This window comes from Peromyscus leucopus, chromosome 8b (genome assembly GCF_004664715.2).
Source record: "Peromyscus leucopus breed LL Stock chromosome 8b, UCI_PerLeu_2.1, whole genome shotgun sequence".
In the NCBI taxonomy this organism is placed as follows: domain Eukaryota; kingdom Metazoa; phylum Chordata; class Mammalia; order Rodentia; family Cricetidae; genus Peromyscus; species Peromyscus leucopus.
In genome coordinates this window covers 7,447,638-7,473,325 of record NC_051086.1, presented here as the reverse complement: position 1 = coordinate 7,473,325, position 25,688 = coordinate 7,447,638, and the positions used below count along the sequence as shown (strand labels likewise).

The window sequence follows — 25,688 nt, the reverse complement described above, 5'->3', positions numbered from 1 at the left end:
AACAAGGATCGGGTTATTTAGAATAAGTACTTCAGTGGAATAAAAATCTCTAAGAGGAGATTTAAAATTTTATCTTTTAAATTTTATTTTTAAATTTATCTTTCATTTCAATAATTACCCTTTTTGTAGAGACACAGTATATACACCTACATAAATACTATTCTGGTCTTTACCATGCTTTTCTTCTTCTTTTTATTTTTTTTTTTGGTTTTTTGAGACAGGGTTTACCTGTATAGCTCTGGCTGTCCTGGAACTCACTTTGTAGATCAGGCTATCCTCGAACTAAAGTTTGTGTGTTTTGTAGGTCATGGAATGACCTGTGAAAACAATTAAAGACTAATTTCACAAAAGGCTGTTTAAGATTCTGGACTCTGGGGCTTTTTATTACATTCCTGTAACATCGTTCCCATGACCATCGCAGCTCTTACAAAAAGAAGTAAGATGCTGTTGATGAAAGTAATTGTCACCGATTATTTCCAAGTATAGTAACTAACGCTGGCAATGGTTACTAGGCAGCCATGACACCATTTGCCTGGGTGTGTGATTAGCATCTGTTACTTAGAAGCTTGAAGAAAGATGGAAAAGCTTAATATCTGCGGCAGTCCACTCAAAATACAGAAGTAACAGCTCATTAGAAAGAGTCACTTTGCTAGTCATAGTGGGAGCACACCTTAATCCCAGCACTTGGGAAGCAGGGGCAGGGGCATCTCTGAGTTCAAGGCCTGGAGCGAGTTCCAGGACAGCTGGGGCTACACAAATAAACCCTGTCTTGAAAAAGCAAAACAAAAACAAAAACAAAAAACAAAAAACAAAGCCAAATAAAAAAAAAACCCAAACCAAACAACAACAAAAACAAGATATTCCCAAAACAGAACAAAAACAAAAACCAAACAACAACAAAGACAAACCAACCAAACAAAAAACCCCAAAGAGGAAAGATTCGTTTTTATTTAATGAAAATGTACATAACCTGAATAAAGCATTTCAGAATCCACTGTCTGGTCTCTGTAGTATAGAGATGACAAATTCTCAGGAATGGCTCTTGTTTGGTTATAAAGATCTATATGAGAGTGTTTTCCTCCAGGGTCCAAGAGCGAGGATATCGAGGAACCTGAGATACATAACACAGTCATTTTAGAGGTGAGCGTCTGCATAATTGATGTCTGTGATGATCTATTTCCATGGCAACTCTTGGTAGCTGGAAAAGTTTAAGCGGTAAAGGTTTTTCTGGGCTGGGGATGTGGCTCTCAGGTAGAGTGCTTAACCAGCAGGTGAGGCTTATCTGTCAGGTTAGTACTGTAACAAAGTGTCCATATTCCTGCATGTATGCTTTTCATCTCCAGTAGCAATTAGCTTAGGGTCTGAAGTGTGAGCAAAGGCTCGCCATACTCCTTACATCTTTGAATAAGTATTTTGTCTTATAAATATATATTTGCTTTTCTTTCATGTGTGCATTTGAAACCAAAGTCTTTTTATTTTTTCATTAAAAAATATTTTGTGAATGGATGTTTTGTCTGCATGTATGTCTGTGAACCATGTTTATGCAGTGCCCTCAGAGGCCAGAAGAGGGCATCAAGTCTCCCAAGGTGAGGCGCTATGTGGGTGCTGGGAATCAAATCCTGGTCCTCTGGAAGAGCAGCTGGTGTCTCTAAACCAAGGAGTCACCCCTCCAGTCCCAAAGAGGCCTTTACAGTCAGTATAGCTATAAGGATTCTTTCCAGAATGAACTGCGATGTCAGAAGGTTTACACTTTTGTTAAAGGTGTTGCCACACTCCTCCCGTTTGTAGGGTCCTCTCCAGTACAAATCCTGTGATGTTCTGTAAAACTGGAACACTTGCCACATTCCTAACACTTGTGGGGGTTCCTCCAGCCTGAACTCCGATGTTTGCTAAGGACTGAACACTAGCTAAAGGATTTTCACATTCTCTCATTTTGAGACAAGGTTTCTCTGTGTAGCCTTGACTGTCCTGGAACTTGCTCTGTAGACCAGGCTGGCCTCGAACTCAGACATCCACCTGCCTCTGTCTCCCAAGTGCTGGGATTGAAGGCCTGCATCACTACTGTCTGTCTAGATTTTCACATTCTTTACATCTGTGGAGTCTCTCTCTTGTGTGGACTCTTTGGTGTTTAATAAAGCATGAACAATATTAAAACCTTTGCCATAGGCTGTAGAGATGGCTCAGTGGGTAAGAACAGTTGCTGTTCTTCTAGAGGACCTGGGTTTGATTCCCAGCACCCACATCAGGTAGCTCACAACTGTCTGTAACTCAAGCTCCAAGGACATCTGCCTCCCTCTTCTGGTCTCATCCATCATCTAGATACATGTGGTGTGTGCTCAAAACATACATACACATACACACACACCCCACACAGTAAAATAAAACATAAAAAAATTGTCAAATTCTTCAGATTTGTAGGGTTCTTCACTAGGTGAGTTTTCTAGTATTTTCTAAGGCTTTAACTGTGGTTAAAGGTTTTCCACATGTTTTACACCTGTGGCGTCTCTCTCCACTGTGGATTTTATGTTGTTTATGATGTTATGAGTGTGAGCAAACGCTTTGCACACTCACTACATTCATAGGGTTTCTCTCCCATGTGAACTCTGTTGTCTAAGGCTTGTCCAGAAGGTAAAAGGTTATCACATCCTTTGCATCTGTATGGCTTCTCTCCATATTAATTCTCTGATATTGAGTAAGGGTTGAGCCATGACTAGTGACTTTGCCATGTTCTTTTCCTCTGTAGGGTTTCTCTGTGTGTGGATTCTCTGCTGTCTTGTAAGCACTGAACACCAGTCAGGGACTTGGCCACATACCTCGCATTTGTCTGGTTCTGTCTAGTGTGAACTCTTAGTAGGTTTGAACTTTGAAACAAAAGCTTTGTCCCAGTCTACCCTCTTGCAAGGCTGACCCTGAGTGTGAGCACATTAAAAAATAGTAAGGTTTGATGATTGATGAAAGATTTTTTTGCTGTAGAGTTTCTTTGAAAAATAGTGTACTGATATTTAGTAGGATTTGAGCTGTTGTCAAAGTTGTTATAGATTTTGTTACATTGATAAGTATCCTTTGCAATATAAATATTCTTGCAATTATTTAGATTAGATCCATTAATTAAAGCTTTCCTGTTTTCTTTGCATGTGTATTGGATTTTCTGAGTATCCATATCTCGGAGAATCCACATCATTATTAATTTTTTATTTTTATGTGTGTAGGTGTTCCGCCTGCACCTATGTCTGTGCACCATGATCATGTAGTGCCTAAGGGGGCCAGAAGGGGGCGTCAGGTCCCCGGGAACTGGAGTTACAGACAGTTGTGAACCATTATGTGTAACATGAATCTTGGGATTAAAGGTGTGCGCCACCATGCTTGGATCTGTTCCCAGTGTGGCCTTGAACTCACAGAGATCCAGACGGATCTCTGCCTCCCCAGTGATAGGCTTAAGGGTGTGTGCCACCACTACCTGACCTCTATGTCTAATCTAGTGCCTGGCTCTGTCCTTTGATCCCCAGATAAGTTTTTAGGGGTTCACAATATATCACCACAACTATGTGGGTGCTGGGAATCAAACCCCAGTCTTCTGGAAGAGCAGCAAGTGCTCTTAACTTCTGAGCCATCTCTCTAACCCCCTCCATCTGAGTTTTGGTGAACTGATAATGGGTGTGTAACAAATGTCCCACGTTTATTACAGTTGTTTATCTGGGCACAGGAAAGACCCGGTGTGCTGACGGCAGGCTGAGAACTCTCCCCTGTTTCTGAATCTCTTGTCTACAGAAATGCTTGAGTGGAAGGTGATCTGATCCCAATGACACATTGTTCAAATTATTAGCTAAAGGGACTGGGGTCCTGTTATAGATTCCTGAAATTCCGTTTTAGAGGAAGAGTATGTTGCAGAAACTGCTGTGGTTATTTCCTTCTCCAAACATGGCCCATCAAAGCTAAGCTGGCCTGCACTTGGCTGTCCTGGGGGAGGAGGTCTTTTGCTCCACCCCTTGGCGTCTCTATAAAAACCCTGGGCCAGAGACAGTCGGGGGTCGTTGGAATAGGTTCCAGGCCCTCTCGAGGCTATCCTTTATTTTCTATCTGTTTATCTCCGCGATATTCTCCACAATAAATCCTTCTATCTAATATTTCCTGCTGATCGCACTCAAGAAAACTCTGGGGAACTGTGGGGGTGGTGGGTAAATGCCCCACATGCATGTGTGTGTCCTGTGTTACAGAGGTGGGAAGAGGGAATCGGACCCTCTGGGTCAGATGGCTGGGAACCACCGTCTGGGTGCTGGGAGTATAACCCGGGTTCTCTGCAAGAGCAGTAAGTGCTCTCAACACTGAGCCAACAGCTCCATTGCTTTGGTGTTTTTTTTTTTTTTTTTTTTGAGACAGGGTTTCTCTGTGTAGCTTTGTGCCTTTCCTGGGACTCCCTTTGTAGACCAGGCTAGCCTCGAACTCACAGAGATCCGCCTGGCTCTGCCTCCCGAGTGCTGGGTTTAAAGGCATGTGCCACCACCGCCCGGCGCTTTGGTTATTTTTTTAAAGATTATTTTATTTTTATGTATATGAGTATTGGCAGGTATGTATGTATACTGTGTGTGTGCCTGGTGCCTTCAGAGGTGAGAAGGTGTCAGATTCCCCAGAACCGAGGGTATAGGTGGTTGTGAGCCACCATGTAGGTGCTCAGAACAGAACCCAGGTCTTCTGGGAGAGTAAGTTCTCTTAACCACTGAGCCATCTCTCAGCCCTATTAGCACTTCTAAGTAATACAATATATTAAACATACTCAGCAAGGTGAACAAATCTCTTGGCCTTCTTGTACATGGGTCACTAAAGTTTGTCGGTTTTGACCAATATCACCCCAACATACCAAAACCCTTAGCCACTTGTAACCTTCCTCCCACATACTCCTACTCATCTTTCCATTCATGGACACTGAAGTTGATTCCATCCGTACCTGAGATAAATAATAGATATCTCAACCCTGACCATAGTGTCTGGTTGCCTACATTCAGTAGTGGGATTACCCGACTCTCCAGTCATTCCATTTTTTTTTTTCCGAGACAGGGTTTCTCTGTGTAGTTTTGGTGCCTGTCCCTGGTCTTGCTCTGTAGACCAGGCTGGCCTGGAACTCACAGAGATCCACCTGCCTCTGCCTCCCGAGTGCTGGGATTAAAGGCGTGAGCCACCGCTGCCTGGCTGGCATTCCATTATTGATGCTTTGAGAAATTTCCATCTTATTATCCTTAACTTTCCTTAAGGGAGGTCCTGCTGATCGGTTTTCAAAAGCACAAATGTTAATGGAAGGTAACAGCATCCACAGACGCCGAGAGTCACGATACAACAGAACAGCGGCGGCGACAAGGAAACACTAGACACCGGTCAGTAGGACCCAAGGTTCATGGATCACTTAGAGAATTACAAATAACCATTTGAAAGATGCTCAAGGAGCTGAAACACAGAAAACTCTAAACAAGGAAATAAACAGTAAATAGAAACAAGCAGGAATTAATTGTACAGGCAACGTGTCAGTAAGAAGTAATGGAGAAGAAATGGGAAATGAGATGGAGAAAATAAAAATGCAAGAGCCTTGGGCTGTCGAGATGGTTCCGCAGTTAAGAGAACTTACTGCTCTTGCAGAGGACACAGGTTTGATTCCTATCACCCACATCGTTTGCTAACAACTTCCTGTATCCTGCCCCAGAGAGATCTGATGCTTCTGGCCTCTGTGGGGTCTGCTCTCACGTGTGCAGACCACTTCCGTCTTAATTACTGTTCTATTGCTGTGAAGAGACCAAGGCAACACTTACGAAGGAGAGCATTTAATTAGGGGCTTCCTAACGCTGCCACCCTTTAACACAGTCCCTCATGTTATGGTGACCCCCAACCATAAAATTATTTTCATTGCTACTTCATAGCTGTACTTTTGCTATTGTTGTGACTCATAATGTAAATACCTGTGTTTTCTGATAGTCTTAGATGACCCCCGAGAAAGGGTCATTTGACCCACAAAGGGGTCTCAACCCACAGGTTGAGAACCACTGGTTTAGAGGTTTAGTCCATGATCATCATGGCAGGAAGCAGACAGGCATGGTGCTGGAGCAGTAGCTGAGAGCTTTACATCCTGACCTGCAGGCAGCAGGCAGAGAGAGACATTGGGCTTGGCATGGACTTTTTTTTTTTTTTTTTTTGATTTTCGAGACAGGGTTTCTCTGTGTAGCTTTGCGCCTTTCCTGGAGCTCACTTGGTAGCCCAGGCTGGCCTCGAACTCACAGAGATCCGCCTGGCTCTGCCTCCCGAGTGCTGGGATTAAAGGCGTGCGCCACCAACGCCTGGCGGCATGGACTTTTGAAACCTCAAAGCCAACCTCAGTGACATACTTCCTTCAACAAGGCCACACTTCCTAATCCTTCCCAAACAGTTCTATGCCCTGGTGACTAATCACTCATGTGTATGAGTCTGTGTGGGTCATTTTCAATCAAACCACACTCTCCCCACCCCATAACTAAAACTAAACTAAAATCTGAAGAAATTCAAGATCAATTATCTGTAGCTAATTTAAAGACAGATGCGAAATGAGGCAGAGACATATTATATCTATGGTTCCACAAGTCACAGTCAGAGAGAGGGTCTTGACATGTCCCAGGCCATGGACACACACACACACACACACACACACACACACACACACACACATACACACACACACAAGTATTAAAAAGAGGACCGGAGAGATGGCTCACAGTTAGGAGCACTGGCTGGCTGCTGCTTTGCTCACGGGCACCCACACGGTGGCTCCTAGCCGTCTGGAACTGCAGTCTCCTTTTGGTTTCCACCGGCACCAGGCCTGCTCACAGAGTACAGTCGCACAGAGAGGAAAAACACCCACACCCACACACTGCAAGAAATCTGCCCTCCTCTTCTCCTTCCCTCCTCCTCCTCCTCCACCGGGCAGTGGGCCCCTGACTCGACTTTTCACCATGTCTTCTCACAAGACTTTCAGAATCAAGTGATTCCCAGCCAAGAAACAAAAGCAAATTATCCTGTTCCTCAGTGGATTCAGATGAAAACTGGTAACAAAATCAGGTACAACTCCAAGAGAAGACACTGAGAACAAAGGAGAACAAAGCTGGGTCTGTAAGGATTCACACAATGGCAAAACTGAGATTTTATATTGAATTGTGGATCATCGAGCAATCCTATCACATGGAATTCAACATTTTAACCGGGAGACTTTGTCGTGTTTAAGTTGGAGGAGTGGAATAAAATGTAGAACCTTTTAAACAGCTAAAAAAAAAAAGAAAGAAAGAAAGAAAAAAATCTGCCCAATTGCACAAAACTCATGAGTATATTTTGAGATGATGTTGTTTGTGGGGTTTTAAAAATAACACTATTGAGACACGTTTAAGGGGAAAAATTTTCCCATCTTTTTCTTTTTATCTATCATTTGTTTGGAGGTATAATTTCTAATTTTAATATACTTGGTAAAATATTATTTTTGCTTGAAAATGAAGTAATGAAGTACATGTTTGTGATCCAGGGATAGAATGAAATGAAAACCCACAGCAGGGCGGCCCATCTCAGACAGTCAAGCCACAGAGTCTGTTCCTCAGCCCCGAAGGGAGATCGTTCGTTCTCTGAGCAGAGGAGCTAAACAATGGGTTTCATATCAGACACGATGGTGTACTCACGTTATGATGGTGAGAAAAAAATTCGGAGGAAGCCAGAGAGAGAGAGAGAGAGAGAGAGAGAGAGAGAGAAGCCAGAGAGAGAGAGAGAGAGAGAGAGAGAGAGAGAGAGAGAGAGAGAAAAGACAGACAGACACACACACACAGAGGGAGAGAGAGACAAACAGACACACACACACACAGAAGACAGACAGACAGACACACACACACACACACACACACACACAGAGCGCTTTAACCAGAGGACGAAGTTCTCAGCTGTCACACAGTGACGTCACTGTACATAGGACCATAGGACACATCACTGCCGTGACGCCAGTGGCCAGGATAAAGGGAAATAAAAGTGTATTGTGAACTTGAAGCTGTGGGGTGCCTTGGTTTGCACTGCCCGTGGTATTAAGCAGATGCTTGTTACCATTCTCTCTGCTCTTTACATGCGTCTCTTAGTTACATTTCCATCCCGCGCACTTGCCGTGAGACCTCCTGACTGTGGACCCTTTGTTCGCTGTGTGTCATGGCTTTATTTCACTGGCGATCCCTACGCTTTGCAATGTGTCTACACCGTTCTTAAAATTTGTGGAAGTTTCAACCACTGCTTTTTTTTTCTTTCTAGAATTCCTGACCCCCTTTTCCTCTTCCTTTCTGGAATTAATATAATTAAGCAATTTTTATTTATCCTGTGTAAATTTCATCCATATAGACAAAGTATTTGATCATATCAACTCCCCACTAACCCCCCCAAGACCCCATGGGACCCCCAACCTGCCCCCTCCTAATTCCATCTCTGTTTTGTATTTATTATTAATATCTCCCTGAGTTCATCTAGTGCTGACTGTGCACACAAGTGTGTGGCCGTTGCCTGGGGCCCGGGCCACCTCTCATAGCCACATCCACAAAGAAATGACTCTCTTTCCCAACAGTACCAGCTGCCATACAGGCCTCCTCCTCCATCCCTGCTGGGATTTTTGTTTGTTTATTTTTTATTTTTATATCCCAACCAAAGTTTCCTCTCCCTCCCCTCTTCCCAATTCCTTTCTCCACCTCACCTCGCACACACCCAATTCCACTCCTCCTCAAATGTTTCTCTTCAGAGGCAGCTCTACTGGGTTTTTTGTTTGTTTGCTTTTGTTGTTGTTGTTGTTGTTGTTGCTGTTTTGTTTTGAGACAAAGGCATGGGCTACCATGGCTGGTAGGATTTTTTTTTTTTTTAAATTGACATAATTCACTTTGTTTTTCTTGTATAAAAACCCTTATGTGGCCGGGCTGTGGTGGCACTTGGGAGGCAGTAGCAAGTGGATCTCTGAGTTCGAGGCCAGCCTGGTCTACCGAGTGAGTTTCAGGACAGCCAAGGGTACACAGAGAAACCCTGTCTTGAAAAAAACCAAAAACCAAACCAAAACAAAACAAAACCAAAAAACAAAAAAACAAAAAAAAACCAAAAAACAAAACAACCAACCAACCAAACAAAAAACCCTTATGTGGTGGCCACAGCTGGAGTCTGGGTCCTCTGAGCAGAGACTCTGGTGTGGATTTTCACAAGGTGGTCAGTGAATTCCTGATGAAGAGACTTGGTGAATACGGTTTCTTTCCAGAGGTCAGGGGTCAGGTAGCTGTAGGTCTTGGAGATGGCATCAAAGGTGGCCTTGGCAAAGTTGCCCAGGGTGGCAGTGCAGCCCCTGGCTGACGTGTAGCAGTCATCAATACCGGCTATCATGAGCACCTTCTCGGGCACAGGAACAGAGACGATGCCAGTGCCCCTGGGGGCAGGGATGAGACGCACCAACACAGAGCCACAGCGGCCTGTCACTTTGCACGGGACAGTGTGGGGCTTGCCAATCTTGTTCCCCCAGTAGCCTCTCCGCACAGGGACAATGGACAGCTTGGCCAAGACGATGGCCCCTGGGATGGCAGTGGCTACTTCCTTGGAGCACTTCACACCAAGACCAACATGACCACTGTAGTCCCCAATAGCGACAAAAGCCTTGAACCTGGTCGGCTGGCCAGCCCGAGTCTGCTTCTGCACTGGCATGATCTTTAGAACCTCATCCTTTTAGGGATGTACCCAGGAAAAAGTCAATGATCTCGGATTCCTTAATGGAGAGGGAGAACGGGTAGATCTCCAGGGACTTGGTTTTTATGTCCTCCACCAGGTGCCCCAGCTTGGTGACGGGGATCCATCTTTGTCCTCAGCTTTACTTCCAGAAGCCCGGCGGCCTCAACTGCAGTCCCAGCATTGACCATGACCACAGCCCCTAAGACTACTGCCAAATCCTCTGTGGAAGCCACCATGGCCTCCTCATTCTGCGCCCCCATCCTCCAGGCCCTCCTGAAGCACAGGCACCATCCGCCATTTGGTGTCTTCTGAAGAAGGAGCCCCCGCTGGAATTTTGACTTCCTTGATCCTGTGACGACCTTGTGCAGACGCGCAAGGCCTCTGTGAGTCGATGTGTGCAGTGGTGACATGGAGCACCAACAGGTGGCCCTTCAGTGACAGGGTCCTGAGAGAGGGAGAGAGAGGACCAGGGGATGAGAAACAAGACAGGAACGTGTGGGATCTTGCACAAGCCGATTGCTCCCGAGAACAGGGTATTAAGAAGTACAGCATCTTGTACATGGTTTGCAGGGGGAAAACGGGACAGAGTCAGCAGAAAGCTATCCTGCAATGGGATGAAGTCCACAGATCAATCAAGCAGCATTGTATGAAAGGGACACAGGATTTCTCAAGTGTGCCATAGACTGAGCACACAGCAGTCTTGGGACTGATAACTCTAGTCTCTTCAGGGGGAACATCACGTTTCCACGAATTAAAACCTTAACTCCTTCAGACCCTGTCCTCAGTCCCACACCGGACCTTGCCAAGTTGACCTTGGAGAGGACACAGAACTCTGGTTTCCATGTCCTTATATCAGGGCCTCTGAGAAAGCCTTGGACCAGCCAGGCTGCTGGCACACCAGCCGTGCCATGACCAGAGGCGGTGTTTAGCAGCTCCAGCTCTCCTCATCTGGCTGCTACACTCTGCCCTGCCCCTCCTTCTTCCCCGAGGCTTGGTTCAGGGGAGGTTGGCATAGCACTCACACTCACAGGCACTGTTCTTGGCACTCTGATTAGCTATAAGTCTCTACATTACCCCTACCCACTGCAATAAGGCCTTCCTTTGATTGACAGCAGCAATATATATGGGTACACACATAAACATTTACGAGGGAATTTGACAGGGTGACCATTCAGTGAAACACCGCCAGAAGGTTCCCCCAGCAATCATGGTTTCCCAGCCATAGGCTTTTGATGAGATTTGCAGTACCAGACATAAAAAAATCCCTACTGTGAAGCAGGCCTTAAGTGAAACCAACCATCTTGCCACCATTGCCCCGATGGCATATCATACCTAGCAGTTTGAGATTGACTTCTGTATCTTGTAATCTAGGTGTGTGGTATCTTCAGCAACAGGGTCTCATCATTCAGTTATGGGGGGCAACCACGAGAAATGGCAACAGTGTGTATTGTTTTGAGTGCTTCTGGGGTCTCCCTGCCCAACGGTTGGGGTTGGTAGGGAGATATCCTGTGTCCGACAAAGATTTTCACTTAATAACCCATGTCTTCTGGGGGCCCTGTTGTCCGCTCAGTGCAGGGTACCTGTGTTCGAACTCATTTTTGATACTATATTTAAAAAAAAAAAAGTTTACAAACTAGTGGATTCCCATAAGGATTCTTTGTACACCCTTAGTTTTGATGTCCCAATCCTTACCCGCTCCACTCCCCATCCCTCCAGCCCCCTTCCTATTGAAACCTCTAACCCCAAGCATCCTCCCTCAGCATACCTTCATGTCCCGTGTTCTCCTGTCTCCTCTAGTCACATCTTTTACTTGAGTTTCAAGATTGTAGACTTTCATATGGACTTTTCCAGAAGTAGAGCATGCTCCACGAATGTGCATGTAAATTCTCTGCATCATTCCAGTTTTAGCAAATGTGCTGCTGAAGTGAGCAGCACACAGTCCCGTAATTTTGTAGTTCTCTGCTTACAGATGACATGGCAGGACTGAGAGGCTTCCAGGCTCCCATCTCCTTCTCTGCCTTGACGCTTTCAATGTTGGCAGCTTCGGAGACTGAACTTCTCAGTTCAGTTCTGGATTTCCAGTGCAGTAGTTATTTTGGCTCTTTGTAATGTTGTCCTTTTTTTCTTTTTCTTTTCCAGACAGGGTTTTTCTGTGTAGCCCTGGCTGTCCTGGAACTTGCTCTGTAGACTAGGCTGGCCTTGAACGTCACGATCTACCTGCTCTGCCTCCTGAGTGCCAGGTTTAAAGGTGTGCATCACTACTGCCCAACGTCTATTTCTTATTAACATCATGGGTTTCTTGATTTTGTTAGATACATGATTATGTTTTTTTTAAAAAATTTATTGCGCATCTCAGAATGATTATTCTAAATTCTTTGTCAGGTAATATATAACTTAACGTGTTTCAAAATTTTTTTGAGACACTAATTTTTTTCCTACTTAAATCACTTTAAAAATGAAATCTAATAAAAACCCTCATTTTAGGAGGTAGACAATATCTAAAAATCAAATCATGAGAATGGAAATATGGCTCAGTGGTTAAAAGAGCTTGCTACTCTGGCAGAGGACCCAGGTTTGGTTCTTATCACCCACATAGCAGCTCACAACTGCCCATAACTCCAGTTTCGGGGACCACACACCCTCTTCTGATCTCTGTGGACACCAGGCGTTACCTGTGCTTCACAGACATACAGGCAGGCAAAACACTCATACATGTAAAAACCTCCACATCATATTGGTGTACGTAGTCAATCAAAACACTTGTTATTCTGATATTTAAATATCCTAAATAACATTTGTAAGAAGTAGGTCCTAGATGCTCTTGGCTCTCACAATAGAAAACTTTCTTATTCCAGTTATATAAAGTGGTGTTCCTGGCTGGCAATTGAGATTCTTTTTATTTGTTTAGGTATTTTAACTGTTTTGTCACATTAATGTGTTTGGGGTAAGTTTCTGGATGGTTATTTTCTTGCTTCCGTTCAGCTCAGGATAAGTCGTGTGCATGTATGTGCATATAATTAAAGGCTAGTAACTTTTTGTTGATATTTGGACATCTCTGATTTTTTTTTTTTTTTTTTTTTTTTTTTTGGTTTTTTGAGACAGGGTTTCTCTGTGTAGCTTTGCGCCTTTCCTGGGACTCACTTGGTAGTCCAGGCTGGCCTCGAACTCACAGAGATCCACCTGGCTCTGTCTCCCGAGTGCTGGGATTAAAGGCGTGCGCCACCATCGCCCGGCTGGACATCTCTGATTTAACAAACAGTCTTTATTGTCCTTTACACTAGGGAAGCCATTTACAAATCATGCAAGAGATTCTGGGGACCCACAAATTCTTGGTGAATTTGGGTCTTCTCTACATTTCTCCTGGTTCAGCCTTTTAAATATTCAGCGCATGATCTCTGTCTCCCTCTAGTGTTCCACTGTGGTAATGCAGCCTCCTGGGCGCTGCGGAGAGATCTGAGCTCCTGGCCCTGAAGCCGCCAACTTCTCTGAGCTCTTTCAGGGGCTCAATTGTGTAGGGAAAGAAACAAGTCTCCCCACACTCCCCAAGTCCAGGGCATTGACTGCACGTCACATCCCTATTTCTGTTCCAAGGAAGGAGCTGCGAGGTGGAACCTCTGTCCGCTGGCTAGAAGAGGAGACTAGTGCACAAATGCAAGGAACTTTCGACACCCTTCCTGGCTCTGGGGTGCTTCGCCTTGTTCATTTCGTTTTTTAAATTTACGTTTTTGGGAATTTCACATATGAGTCCACTGTATTTACATCACTTCCACCCCTCCTTCCTCCTTCCCCTCCTTGCTTACCCACAACCCCCTCTAGGGTTCGTGACCGAGTACATTTAATGTTGCCGGTGTGTACATACCTTTAGGACTGACTGCTCAGGGCGGGGAAACCTACCCGGGGCTTGTCCCTTCCTCAGCAGCCAGTGACTGCCTGTAGCATTTCATCTACACCCTCTCAATTTTTCTGGCACTTTAAAAAATGAAATTCATCCTGTGTATTTTCATTATGCAGGTTTCCGTGGTGGGAAAAGAGCCTGGGATGTCCTACTGATCATCTCAGTATAACTAGCATAAAGCTTTGAGGATCCAGCCCGTCTGTGACAGGTTAAAATAAACGGAATATTAATGTACACGTATACAAAGTTGGGAGTTGCAATCCATGTCAGAATCCAACATATAGTGGTTAAGATAATCAAATATATGAGTGGCTAAGAGCACTGGCTGCTCTTCCAGAGGTCCTGAGTTCAATTCCCAGAAACCACATGGTGGCTCAATCTGGTGTCCTCTTCTGGCATGTAGACAGAACACTGTATACATAATCAATAAATACATATTAAAAAAAAAAAGATTTGGTTGGGCGGTGGTGGCTCACACCTTTAATGCCAGCACCAGGGAGGGAGAGCCAGGCAGATTGATCTCTGTGAGTTTGAGGCCAGCCTGGTCTACAGAGCAAGATACAGGACAGGCACCAAAACTACATGGAGAAACCCTGCCTTGAAAAAACAAACAAACAAAAAAAGAATGTAATATATAATTGTTTCAGATCTGCCTACTGACTACAAAACAGTGGAATGGCAATAACAACAGTGAAGTTAGCAATGGTATTGGGAGATTGGAGAGATACCAAATATCTAATTGTGTATTAATAGAAAGGTCCACCAGCAGTGTATCTAATGAATGAAATCATGATTCTTACAATGGAAAATATCTCTGACGAAGATGTTGGCAAATACAAATTTCCTATTTAGCCCAAGAATTTTCTCCCTTTCTATCCCCTTCTTGCTAAATAAAACAAAAACATTGTTCCTGAAAAGCTCTCTGCTGTGGACTCAGTTTTGGGGAGAACAACGATAGACTCCGCATGTGATAGAAAGGAGCAGAGAAGCACATCTGTGCTTATCTTAGTCCAGAGTCCTTATGCTCAAGTCCAAACTCTAACGTGACTGTGGGTGATGAAGGCGACGTTGAGGATGAACTAGATCATGAGGGTGGGGTTCAGCATCTTTACAGGACTACCCTGCCTCACTCTCCTCCATCCGAGGACAGTGAGGTGTTGGCAGACTGGGTACCAAAAGAGAGTCCCGTGCAGGATAGACCTTGCCGGTACCCATGTGTCATGTGAAAGCAGTTGATTGTAGACTTAGTTACAGCATCCAGGATGGACCCAGGCACATCTCCTCACCTCTCTCATGCACTCTCACTGTCTCTCTGCAGAAACTGTGAAACTGTCTCAGGTTGTTAAGGGGTGTTGCAACTGCGTTTAACCACTTGGGTAACCTACTCATTTTCATCTCCTAACCTTTAAAAAGATATTTGTTTATTTTACCTTATGTGTATGCCCGTGAACCGTGTGTATGTCTGGTGCCTGACAGAAGAGGGCATCGGATCCCCTGGAACTGGAGTTACACACAGTTGTGAGTCACCATGTGGGTTCTGGGAACCAAACCTGGTCCTCTGCAGGAGCAGCCAGTGCTCTTAACCACCGAAGCATCTCTTCGGCCTCAGTGCACTCCCTTCTTCTTTATGTTGTTTGAACATAATTATAATCAATCATTCCTGTTAATTCTTCATCTAGAAGTCCTTCCAGGCCCTTGTCAGTGGGGTCCCTTAGCATGGGGTTGGCGGTTTTTGAGAAGACATGTTTCTTCGGTGAGATTTGTATGTTTACAGTTAGTTGATTAATGGAGAGTGTGAACCTGTTGCTGGTGGTCTGGCTTGCCTGTCAGCACCAGGAGGGACTGTGGAAAGGCTTTCTTGGTCGGAACCCTTACAGGCCAGCACTAGGAGCTGGGCCTGGCAGCGTCCTGTATGTGGCAGGAGCTGGGTAGACTGGTGTCTTAGGGTTTCTGTTGCTCTGAAGAGACACCATGACTACAGCAACTCTTAAAAAGGAAAACATTTAATTGGGGCTGGTTTACAGTTCAGAGGTTTAGTCCATTATCATAAAGGCAGGAAGCATGGTGGTATGCAGGCAGACTTGATGCTGGAGAAGGAGCTGAGAGTTCTCCATCTGGATCGGCAGGCAGAAGGAAGAGAGAGAGGAACTAGGTGTGGCTTGAGTTTCTGAAGCCTCAAAGCCTACCCTCCAGTGACACACTTCCAATAATGCCACTCCCTATGAGTCGAGTCTATGGGGGCTATTTGCATTCAGAACACCACAACTGGGAAGTGTAGGCTGGGTGGTTGGGCTTGGTGGAGCCCTTTCCTATCAGCAGCTGGAGCTGGGCAGCTGGGGAAGTTTGGGCCAGATGATTGGTGCCTAGTAGGTCCTTTTTGTCCACTGCAGCAGTTAGGCAGGCTGGTGAGTACAGCCTGGGTGGCTGGGGATTGGGGACATCCTCACTGTCATTCATAAGAGCTGTTACTATGAAGTATTTTGTTTTGTTTTGTTTCAAGACAGAGTTTCTCTATATAACATTCCTGGCTGTCTTAGAACTCGCTTTGTAGACTAAGCTGACCTCAAACTCTCTAGATCCGCCTGCCTCCCGAGTGCTGGGATTAAAGGTGTGTGTCACTACTGCCCAGCCACTATGGAGTATTTTGATATCACAGTGTGGCACATGAGTGTACTATGATGTCTCGAGGTCACACTGTGACATCAAAAATCAACATTGTATGTCACAAGGGAATATCATGATGTAACAGTTCAGTATTGGGATGTCACAATGGGGCATGAGGTCTTATCAGTAGAGCATTGTGATGCTGTAATGGAGCACCAAATTCAGTATTGTTACAATAGAGCCTGTGATGTAAAAATATAGCATTATGATGTCACAATTCTTTTTTGGGGTGTTACAGCTAAGCATAATGAAGAAAAAAACTTAGAAAAAACGTAAGAATTATGTCAAAATGCAGCTTTGTGATGTCCCAGGGCAGCACCAGCGCCATGAAACACTTTTTTTTTTTTTTTTTTTGAGACAGGGTTTCTCTGTGTAACAGTCTTAGCTGTCCTGGAACTTGCTCTGTAGACCAGGCTGGCCTCAAACTCACAGAGATCCACCTGCCTCTGCCTCCTAAGTGCTGGGATTAGAGTCGTGCACCACCACTGCCTGGCTTTTTTTTTTTTTAATTAGATTTATTTATTCATGTATTTTATTTTCTATATATACCAGAATAAGGAATCTGATCACATTACAGATGGTTGTGAGCCACCATGGGGTTGCTAGGAATTGAACTCAGGACCTCTGGAAGTGCAGTCAATGCTCCTAACCTCTAAGCCATCTCTCCAGGCCCGAAGCACTGTGATGTTAAGGAGCATATTGCGGTGTCATGAGGAGGCCTTTGCACAATCACTGAGCTGAATTGTCACATCACAATGCTGGGTGGTGACACCACTTTGCTGCGTCTTGACATCACAAAGCTCCATTTTGACATTTCAGTGCTCCTCCATGACGTCACAGTGCTCCATTGGGACATCATGGAGCTACAGAGTAAAACAAAAAGCAGGATGAGGACTTGTTGGGAGGAGGGGAGGGAGAGAGGAGGGAGAGAAGGAGAGAAGGGGGTGAGTGTGGCAAGAATGTATCATAGACATGTGTTAACCTAAGAAAAAATAAATTTAATCATGAATTTTCCATGCTTTAGCATGCTTTCTTTCGTTTATAAGCACCAGGGGAGACATGCCTGGAAAGGAGAGATTCAGGCCACAGAAAAGGTTCGTCACAGGCTAAGTTCTCTGAGGGTCGCACGTGGTTTCTGAGCACCTGCTTTCTCTAACGTTCTTCCTTTCACATAATTAACACAAACTTTAGCGAACATGTGGTATCCTTTCTCTCTTGTTTCTTTTTAAGGATTTATTTACTTTATGTGAGTAGTTTATCTGCATGCATATCTGTGCACCTCATGTGTTCCTGGTGCCCTCAAAGGTCAGAAGCGGGAGTCAGATCCCCTGAAACTGGAGTTCCAGGTAGTTGTGAACCACCATGGGATGCTGGGAACTGAACCCAGGTCCTCTGCAAGAGCAGCCAGTGCTCTTAACCACTGAGCCATCTCTCTAGGCCCCTACTTTCTCTTATTTGTGCGTGAAGCATACACAAACTGCAGCTTCAGAAAGTCATTCTTTTCCCAGCACGAAATTGTTCCCTCTTCACCTGAGATTATTGACTTAGAGTCGCCAAGGAAAGGGTGCTTATCAGGTAGGAAGTGTTGAGTGTTGAGATGAGACACAGGAGGTTCTGTTAATGACTGCAAGAAGGAAACCCACTCTCCAGATTCTGACCACTGTCTTAGTGCTCATTGGTGTGGAAAGGCACCATGACCACAGCAACTTTTCTAAAAGAAAGCTTTTAGTTGGGGGCTTGCTTACAGTTTCAGAGGGTGAGTCCATGACCATCATGGAAGGCAGTGTGGCAGGTAGCGTGCAGGCAGCCATGGTGCTGGAGCTGGAAGCTTTACACCGTGATCCACAGGTAGGGAGTCAGAGAGACTGAGCCTGATATGAACTTTCAAAACCTCAAAGCCCACCCCCAGTGACACACTTCCTCCAACACCTAATCCTTCTAATCCTTTGGAACAGCTTCACTTCCTGGAGACATGCATGAGCCTAGGGGGCCATTCTCATTCAAACCACTCCAGACCACCTTCCTCTTTTCAAAGGTTCTAAAGTGCTTCCTTTGACACAGTGAATTCATTTAGAACCAGCGTTGCTAGCAAAACAGAATGTACTGAGGCCGCTTCTGAGATTTCCCACACACTAGCCTACCTCTTCAGTACAAGACGAAAACACAGCCTTAGGCTTCAGAGCGCCTCCTAAGTAGGACCTCTTTCCACATGCAAGTAACGTTAAGAAGATTTGCTACGGAATGTGTGCTCACAAAATAGAAGTAGCCAGATGTGGTGGCACATACAGCACTCGGCAGGCAGAGGCAGGTGGATCTCTGTGAGTGTGAGGCCAGCTTGGTCTACAGAGTGAGTTCCAGGCCAGCCAAGGTTACACAATGAGACCCTATCTCAAAAAACAAAACAATCCCGTCCCCAGAATAAAAGGCAAAACATTGAGGCTAGAAGTAAGAGTCTTCACAAATTAAGTTGAGTATGAGAAGAAATCACGATCAAGGCTTCCAAACGCCTTGCTTTCTCAAAGGCTTTGATGTGATTCATTTTGCTGTCAAACTAACATGCTTCTTTTTGTGCTACGAAGGCATCGTGGATGGTCCCTGAGGACTGTGTGCTTATGAAACAGAGTGTGGTCATGCTTACTCTGAGCTGTGCTTCCTACAGAGCTGTATGTGGAAATTTGAAGAAGAATGTCCTCCACAGGCTCAGGTAGTTGAACACTCAGTCCCCAGTTGGTGGCACTGTGTGGTCAGGCCAAACAGCCTTGTTGGAGGAAGTGCATCACTAGGGGTGGGTTTTGAGGGTTCATAACCTCACCCCACTCCCAGTTCACCCTCTGCTTTGTTCCAGCAACTGAAGCTGTGATCTCTTAGCTTCCTGCCCTGGCCACCTGCTGTTTGTTCCTCCTCCGTGATTATGGACTCTCTCTCTCTGGAACTATAAGCCCAAATAAACTCTTCCTTCTATTAGCGGCTTTTGGTTGTTGTGTTTTAATCACAGCAACAGAAAAGTAACCAACGCATCTAATTCTGGAAGCAAAACATTTGCTAAGTCAAGTAAGAAGTCACTGGTGAGGCCTGAGAGCAGAGTCAGTCCCATAGCAGATATAATTATCAGGGCTTGTAGAGAAGACAGAAGACTGGAACATCAACTGTGCCAAAGATAAATTAATTAAAAAGGCATAAATAAAACAGATGAGATCTTTGGAGTACTATGGAAAGACCAAATCCTAATTGTAGGAATAAAAGGAGGAGAGGAATTTCTTGCCAAAGGCATAGAAAACATTTTCAACAGCATCATAGACCATCCTCTAAATCTAAGGGAAAAAAAATCCATCCAAGTAGAAGCAGTATTTAGAATACCAAAGAGACAAGCCCAGAAAAGCTGCATGCTATTCTGTTACTAAAACACTAAACACACAAAACAAAAAAGCGTATTGAAGGCTGTGAGCAAGAAACTCCACGTCATATAGAGCAAGCCCATCAGAACAACAGCTGATTTCTCCACAGAAACTCTAAAATCCAGAAGGGCTGGGAATAATGTACTTCCAATTCTGTAGGGCCAATGCTGCCAACCCAGAATACTATGCCTAACAAAACCGTCTGCATGGTTTGAAGGAAAAACCCTCAGACTTTCCGTGACAGCTACAGGATAAACAACTCAGGACCAGGTACGCGGGCTTTGCAGAAGATTCTGGCAGGGATAATTTAGACTAGAGAGTAAGGTAAACACATCTCTGTGGCAAACAGGAAAGAAGAAAGCACACTAGGAAAATCGCTGACTGAATGAAGAATGGAAGACACAGAGCAAAGACTGGCAGGGTTGGTTCGTCCCTTGTTGGGGTGTGTCACCCGATCTCTGGCTGTCTTCTGTCTTCCCATTGTGGTCACATTGAATACATCTTTTTCTGCTTTGTACTGCCAACTGAGCTAGCTATGATACCAGCCCGCCAGACAAAATGTGCCCCCTGGTGCAACAGTGGTATGATGACTATGGTGTAACCAACCACTTTCTGGCTGCAATTTAACTCTACTCAGAGAAGGAATTCAGCCTGGCAGTGGTGGTGCACACCTTTAATCCCAGTACCCAGGAGACAGAGGCAGGTGGATCTCCATGAGTTTGAGGTCAGCCTGGTCTACAAACCAGGACAGCCAGCTACACAGAGAAATCCTGTCTCCCCCCCCCCCCCGAAAAAAAAAGAAAGAAATTCATACCTGGTACTGTAAGCCTGGTATAAAGCTGTTGGATGGGAAGGTCACAGGACTATAGAACATTCTATAAGGACATGGACTGACCTATGAATGTTTATGTTTATTATACCCATAGATTGGTGCTGCTCTCAGCTTAGTTAGACAAGCTTCTGTTTGCTGTGGACAATGCTTAATTTGTGTAAAGACTCATAACCGGTTAATGTGCTGAGATTTAATAAGTGAACGCTGAATATATGACCCTAAATGAGGCTCTCCAAGGCTCAGGAAACATGTTGAAAGGGGGATTAGAAGAATGGGAAGGAGCTCTGTAAAACACTGTCTCCTAGACATGTCAGGGCTTTTCACCTATGAACTCACAAATGCAGTGGCTAATGTCTAAAAGCCTGCACAAAACTGGACCCCTCAGTGACAGAGGCTCATAAAGTCCTGCTGGAGGGAGAGCATCCTCCTCTATGTGTGGCTGCTGGTATATTGCCCTCACTCACATAAATAATCCCTTTCCCATGTTCCTGCAGGCAACCATAATTAAATGCAGTTGGCCACACACAAAAGAAGACATGAAAGTGTGCTAGAGACTTAGAAGAGATTTAGTGGGAGTGGGAAGGAAATCAGAAAGGAAAATGATGGAGGCTATAGTCAAAGAATGAATGAACAGTGTGTGTGTGTGTGTGTGTGTGTGTGTGATTGTGAAAGAATGAGTAAGTTTTAAAAACACACACCTTTCCACAGTCACTCTGAATGGTAATGGCCTCCATTCTCTTATGAAAAGAAACAGGTAGTTTAGGTCCATGTTCTTGTCTTCAGGGAATGGGCCTCACCGTAAAAGACAGACATCACCGTAGGGGAAAGACAGACAATACCTTAGGATGAAAGGACAGAAAAGGTGTCCCCAGCAAACAGAACCAGGGTCAAGCAGGTGTCTCTGTTCTAATATTTAACAAAATCTACTGTAAGCTGAAACTTTTCAGTTGTCGTAAAGAATTCCACGCCATACTAACAGGGAGCAATCCGTCACGAAGATCACAATGCTAAACACATGCACACTGGACATGCACGCTAATAAAACAAACACCTAGAGGTGAGGTCCCAAAACAGGAACGGTCGACTTCAACATCCCGTTCTCTCCAATAGACCGGTAACTGTGACAAAAATCAGCTAGAGATCTGAGCTAAGTGACATAATAGATTAAGTGGGTTTTAATGGACATTGCAGAATATTCATTCTTCTCAGAAGTATGTGCAACTTCCTATTTTAAATTTAAATATAATTTTTTTATTATATAAGATTTTCTCAAAGATTCACCATCTTCATTTGTGTGTGTGCATGCGTGCATGTGTGTGTATGTGTGCACTGGATCCCCTGGAGCTGGAGTTACAGGTAGTTGTGAGTCATCTGATGCAGGTGCTGGGATTTGAACTCAGGTTCTCTGGAAGAGCATGAAGTGCTCTTAACTACTGAGCCATCTTTCCACCCCTTATGATTAATTTTTCCCTTCATACAGAATGCATTTTATTTTGATCAAAACATCCTTTATTTCCCCTCTAACTCCTCCTGTGTCCCAACCTCCATCTGCACACACATACACACACACACCACACACACATACACTATACACACCACACACACACCACCCCCACCCCACACACCCTCCCACACCCACATCTCACACACACACCCTCCCACACCCACACCCACACCACATACACTACACACACCACCCCCACCCCCACCACACACACCCTCCCACACCCACACCACACATACACTACACACCACACACACATACACTACACCCCCCCCCCCCACCTTATTGGGTACAGTTAAGGTTGCCTTAGTGCACGTGGATGTCTGTGGATGTTTGTATGGATGTTGGACTGTCCACGTAGCATGGACCACAAGCCACAGGCCACACCTTCGGACAAAGCTGACTTTCTCTCCACTGGCAGCATCAACTGTGTGGTTTTCCAGCTAGGAGTGGGACTTGTGAGGCTCCCACCATCCACCTGAGGTGTCTTCCAGGCTGATCTTGTGCAGCTCCTGCGTAGGCGACCGCAGCCGTTGGGAGTCTGAGTGCAATTGCCTGTCAAGTCCTCCCCAGCCTCTGGCTCTTAGAATATTTCCACCCTTCTTCCACGCTGGGGCCTGAATCTTAGGGGTCAGGGGTGTGATACAGATGTCCCATTTGGGGACAAGCACTCTACAGTCACCTTTTCTCTCTCTTCGATCATTTGTGGTTCTCCGCTAACCTCCATCACTACAGAAAGAAGCCTCTCTGATGGGCCGTGTGAGCTGGACCCATCATGGGTGAAAAGACTGGGGTGCAGAAGATAGATACTATATCAGGCAGCAAAATGGCCGTAGTCAGGTCTCGGCCAGGTATTTCGGCCAGTGCTGGGGATCAGTTCTTGACTGCGGAGAGGACTTTAAATCCAGTAAGAACACTGTTGGTTACCTTCTAAGACCCCATTGCCGCTATTGCCCCGATGGATCTACTTTGCCAAGCAAGTCATTATTGTCATGTACAGGGCTCACGGCTGAGTTAAGACTTGGTATCTTTTCTCTCCTGGCAGCCTGCCTAGCACGGCCTGGAGATAGAGGTCAGAACTGGAATCTAGTACCAACTTGATTTCTCCGAGTACTGTGGTCAGTATGGGCAGTGCTTTCTCATGGCTGAACCAGACACTCTGCACAGTGCGGATGCCCCTCAGTGCTCAGGACCAGCCATGCCTCATCCTTGTTTCCCTCTCCTACCCATATATCAGCGTCACATATACTTCCTAAAGCATGGACACCTACCTCCCACATATACACATGTGTGGACCAGCATTGAGGCCTCCCGGCTGCAGTAACCATGAAGCTGATGATTTTATCCTTTCAAAGCAACAGTCAGATTCCTCTCCGGTGGCTTCTGCCTCACATGAATAAAATCTGAAGTCCTCACTCAGCACCGCAAACGCTCACCATCTGCCCAATGGTTATTTGTTCGTATTTATTCACATCCCCACCCCTTTGCCTAGCAAGCCCACGGAGACCAGCTCATGAACTCTTCCCAGTCTCTGCTGAGACTAAGGTGACAGAGCTGACCTTTGCCCCTGACACAGACAACCCCCAGGCCATGGAGGCTTGCTCTCTGTGCCTTTGCCATACCGTTTCCAGCATCCACTGCCATGAGGTAGATCAGACACTGTGTATTTGCTGTGTCTCTCCCTCCCTGGCAAGGGGAAAGCTCCCCGAAGACAGGAACCTCTTTTTCCCCCAGGCCTCGTCATCAGTGCCCTGCATGGTGCTACTAACAAGTTTAGTAAATATAACCTAAGCCAGCCGGGCGGCGGCACACGCCTTTAATCCCAGCACTCGGAAGGCAGAGACAGGCAGATCTCTGTGAGTTGGAGGCCAGTTTGGTCTACAGAGCAGGATCCAGGACAGGCACCAAAACTACACAGAGAAACCCTGTCTCTAAGCCAAGTAGTCAGCAGAGGGTCAAGTGAATGAGCAATCGAGTGAGAGAATGAATGAATAGAACTCTTCCAGCTAACTCGTGATCTATGCCATAAAGGCCTAAATCAGAATCAAAGAATTTGGGTCAACTTTTCCCCCCCTCTAGAACCAATTTCTTCCAAAGTCTTGTTGCCTTTTTTTGTGTGTCACACACAGAATTCTTGCTCTTTCACTCATTTCCAAAACCCTGCGGGTTGGAGTTGGGTCAGGGACCTTTGACGTGCAGAGACGGAGTGGTTCTCGGAGAAGCTCTGTTCTGCCCTCAGAAGCGGCTTGTTGACAGAGAGTGAAAAACTCACCAGGACATTCCTGGGTTCAGATCTCAGATTTCAGTCTCTGATCTGTGTGAGCATTTGCCTGGCCCAGCCTCAGTTTCGCCCGTTCATAGTAGACGCAATCTTACCAGTGCAGAATGGATTGTGGTGATGTTAATCATGGGTACGGTCCCCTGGGGGTTGCCTACTGCAGGCCGAATGTCCAGACAGCACTCAGCCCTGCGGAACACTTGATTAACAAATATTTCCCTCTCCGCTGCAGCCCCATGCTGCCCCCTTGTGGGTAATTCAGGCAAGAGCACGAACCCTCTTGCCTCTAAGTATGGGGCTAACTGCGCAATGGAAGCTGGTGACTCTCAAATTCTTGACTTTAAGCCCCAAACGCATCCACTGCCACCCACTGCCACCCACTGCCAGTGTGACTCTAAAAAGGCTGCCTGCGTTTGGTTTCCTTGGTGAGCACTGGGGGTGGTGAGGAGAGCCGTGACTAGAGCTCAAATTAATTCCAAACCCCATGCCGTCTGCAGAGGCTGGTGTCACCATACAGACGGACACTTATGAAGGCCTTCCTGGGTCAGGCTCCTGGGTCAAAAGTAACTTCATTTGATTTAGATTTATTTATTTATTTTTAAATGTAAAGAAATTAATTTTATTGTTAATGATGTGAATTTGTGTGTGTTTCTGCGTATGCACATATGAGTGCAGATGCCTGAAGAGGCCAGAAGAGGGCGTCAGACCCCCAGGAGCTGGTGTTCCAGGCCATTGGGTGCTGGACACTGAACTTGGGTCCTCTGAGAAAGAGCAGTATGTGCTCTTTACCGAGCTATTTCTTCAGCCCCACTTCATTAAGTTTAATCTTAACCCAGTCTTAAGGAGCAGGCATTGCTATGGCAATTTCACAAAGGGAGACATTGTGGTCCACGGAAGAGCAGCTCCATGTTCAAATCACATACAACTTTTACACAGCAGACCTTGGGTTCATACCCAGGGCTACCTAAACCCCAGCTTTCTCCACTGCATTGTGGACAGGCCTCCTCCGGGGGCAGGGGCACATGATTTTCTCCAGCCCAGTCACCTGGAGGCCTCAGTCAGGTCGCCAACATCAGTGAGAGAAGAAAGTGGACAGTGTGAGGACAGCTGTGCTAATATGCAGTGGAAAGTGAGCTCTGTTGGGTCAGAATGTGAATGGACCCAGGACATCTTTTTCAAGACGGAATGAAATCCAAATACTCTTTAGGAATTTCCTGGTGTTGAGGTTCCTAGTTACATTTACAGGTAGAGATTTCTGGTCCCTGGGCCACAGCATAGAAGGGGTGGCAATACTAGATAATACGGATTTTTTGGCTCTTCTCTTCACCCCCAACCATGTTCCTTTCCTGTTATAGGCTGTGTTGTGCCCCCCACCCCCAACAAAACGCACTGTA

General features: G+C 45.5%; 2 pseudogenes; one reads left to right on the top strand and one right to left on the bottom strand.

Annotated features, from left to right (window-relative positions):
* Positions 1–6,965: 6,965 nt before the first annotated feature.
* Positions 6,966–7,126, top strand: LOC114709477 (annotated as a pseudogene).
* A 2,021-nt stretch (positions 7,127–9,147) lies between these two features.
* On the bottom strand, positions 9,148–10,024 carry LOC114709481 (annotated as a pseudogene).
* Positions 10,025–25,688: the final 15,664 nt, after the last annotated feature.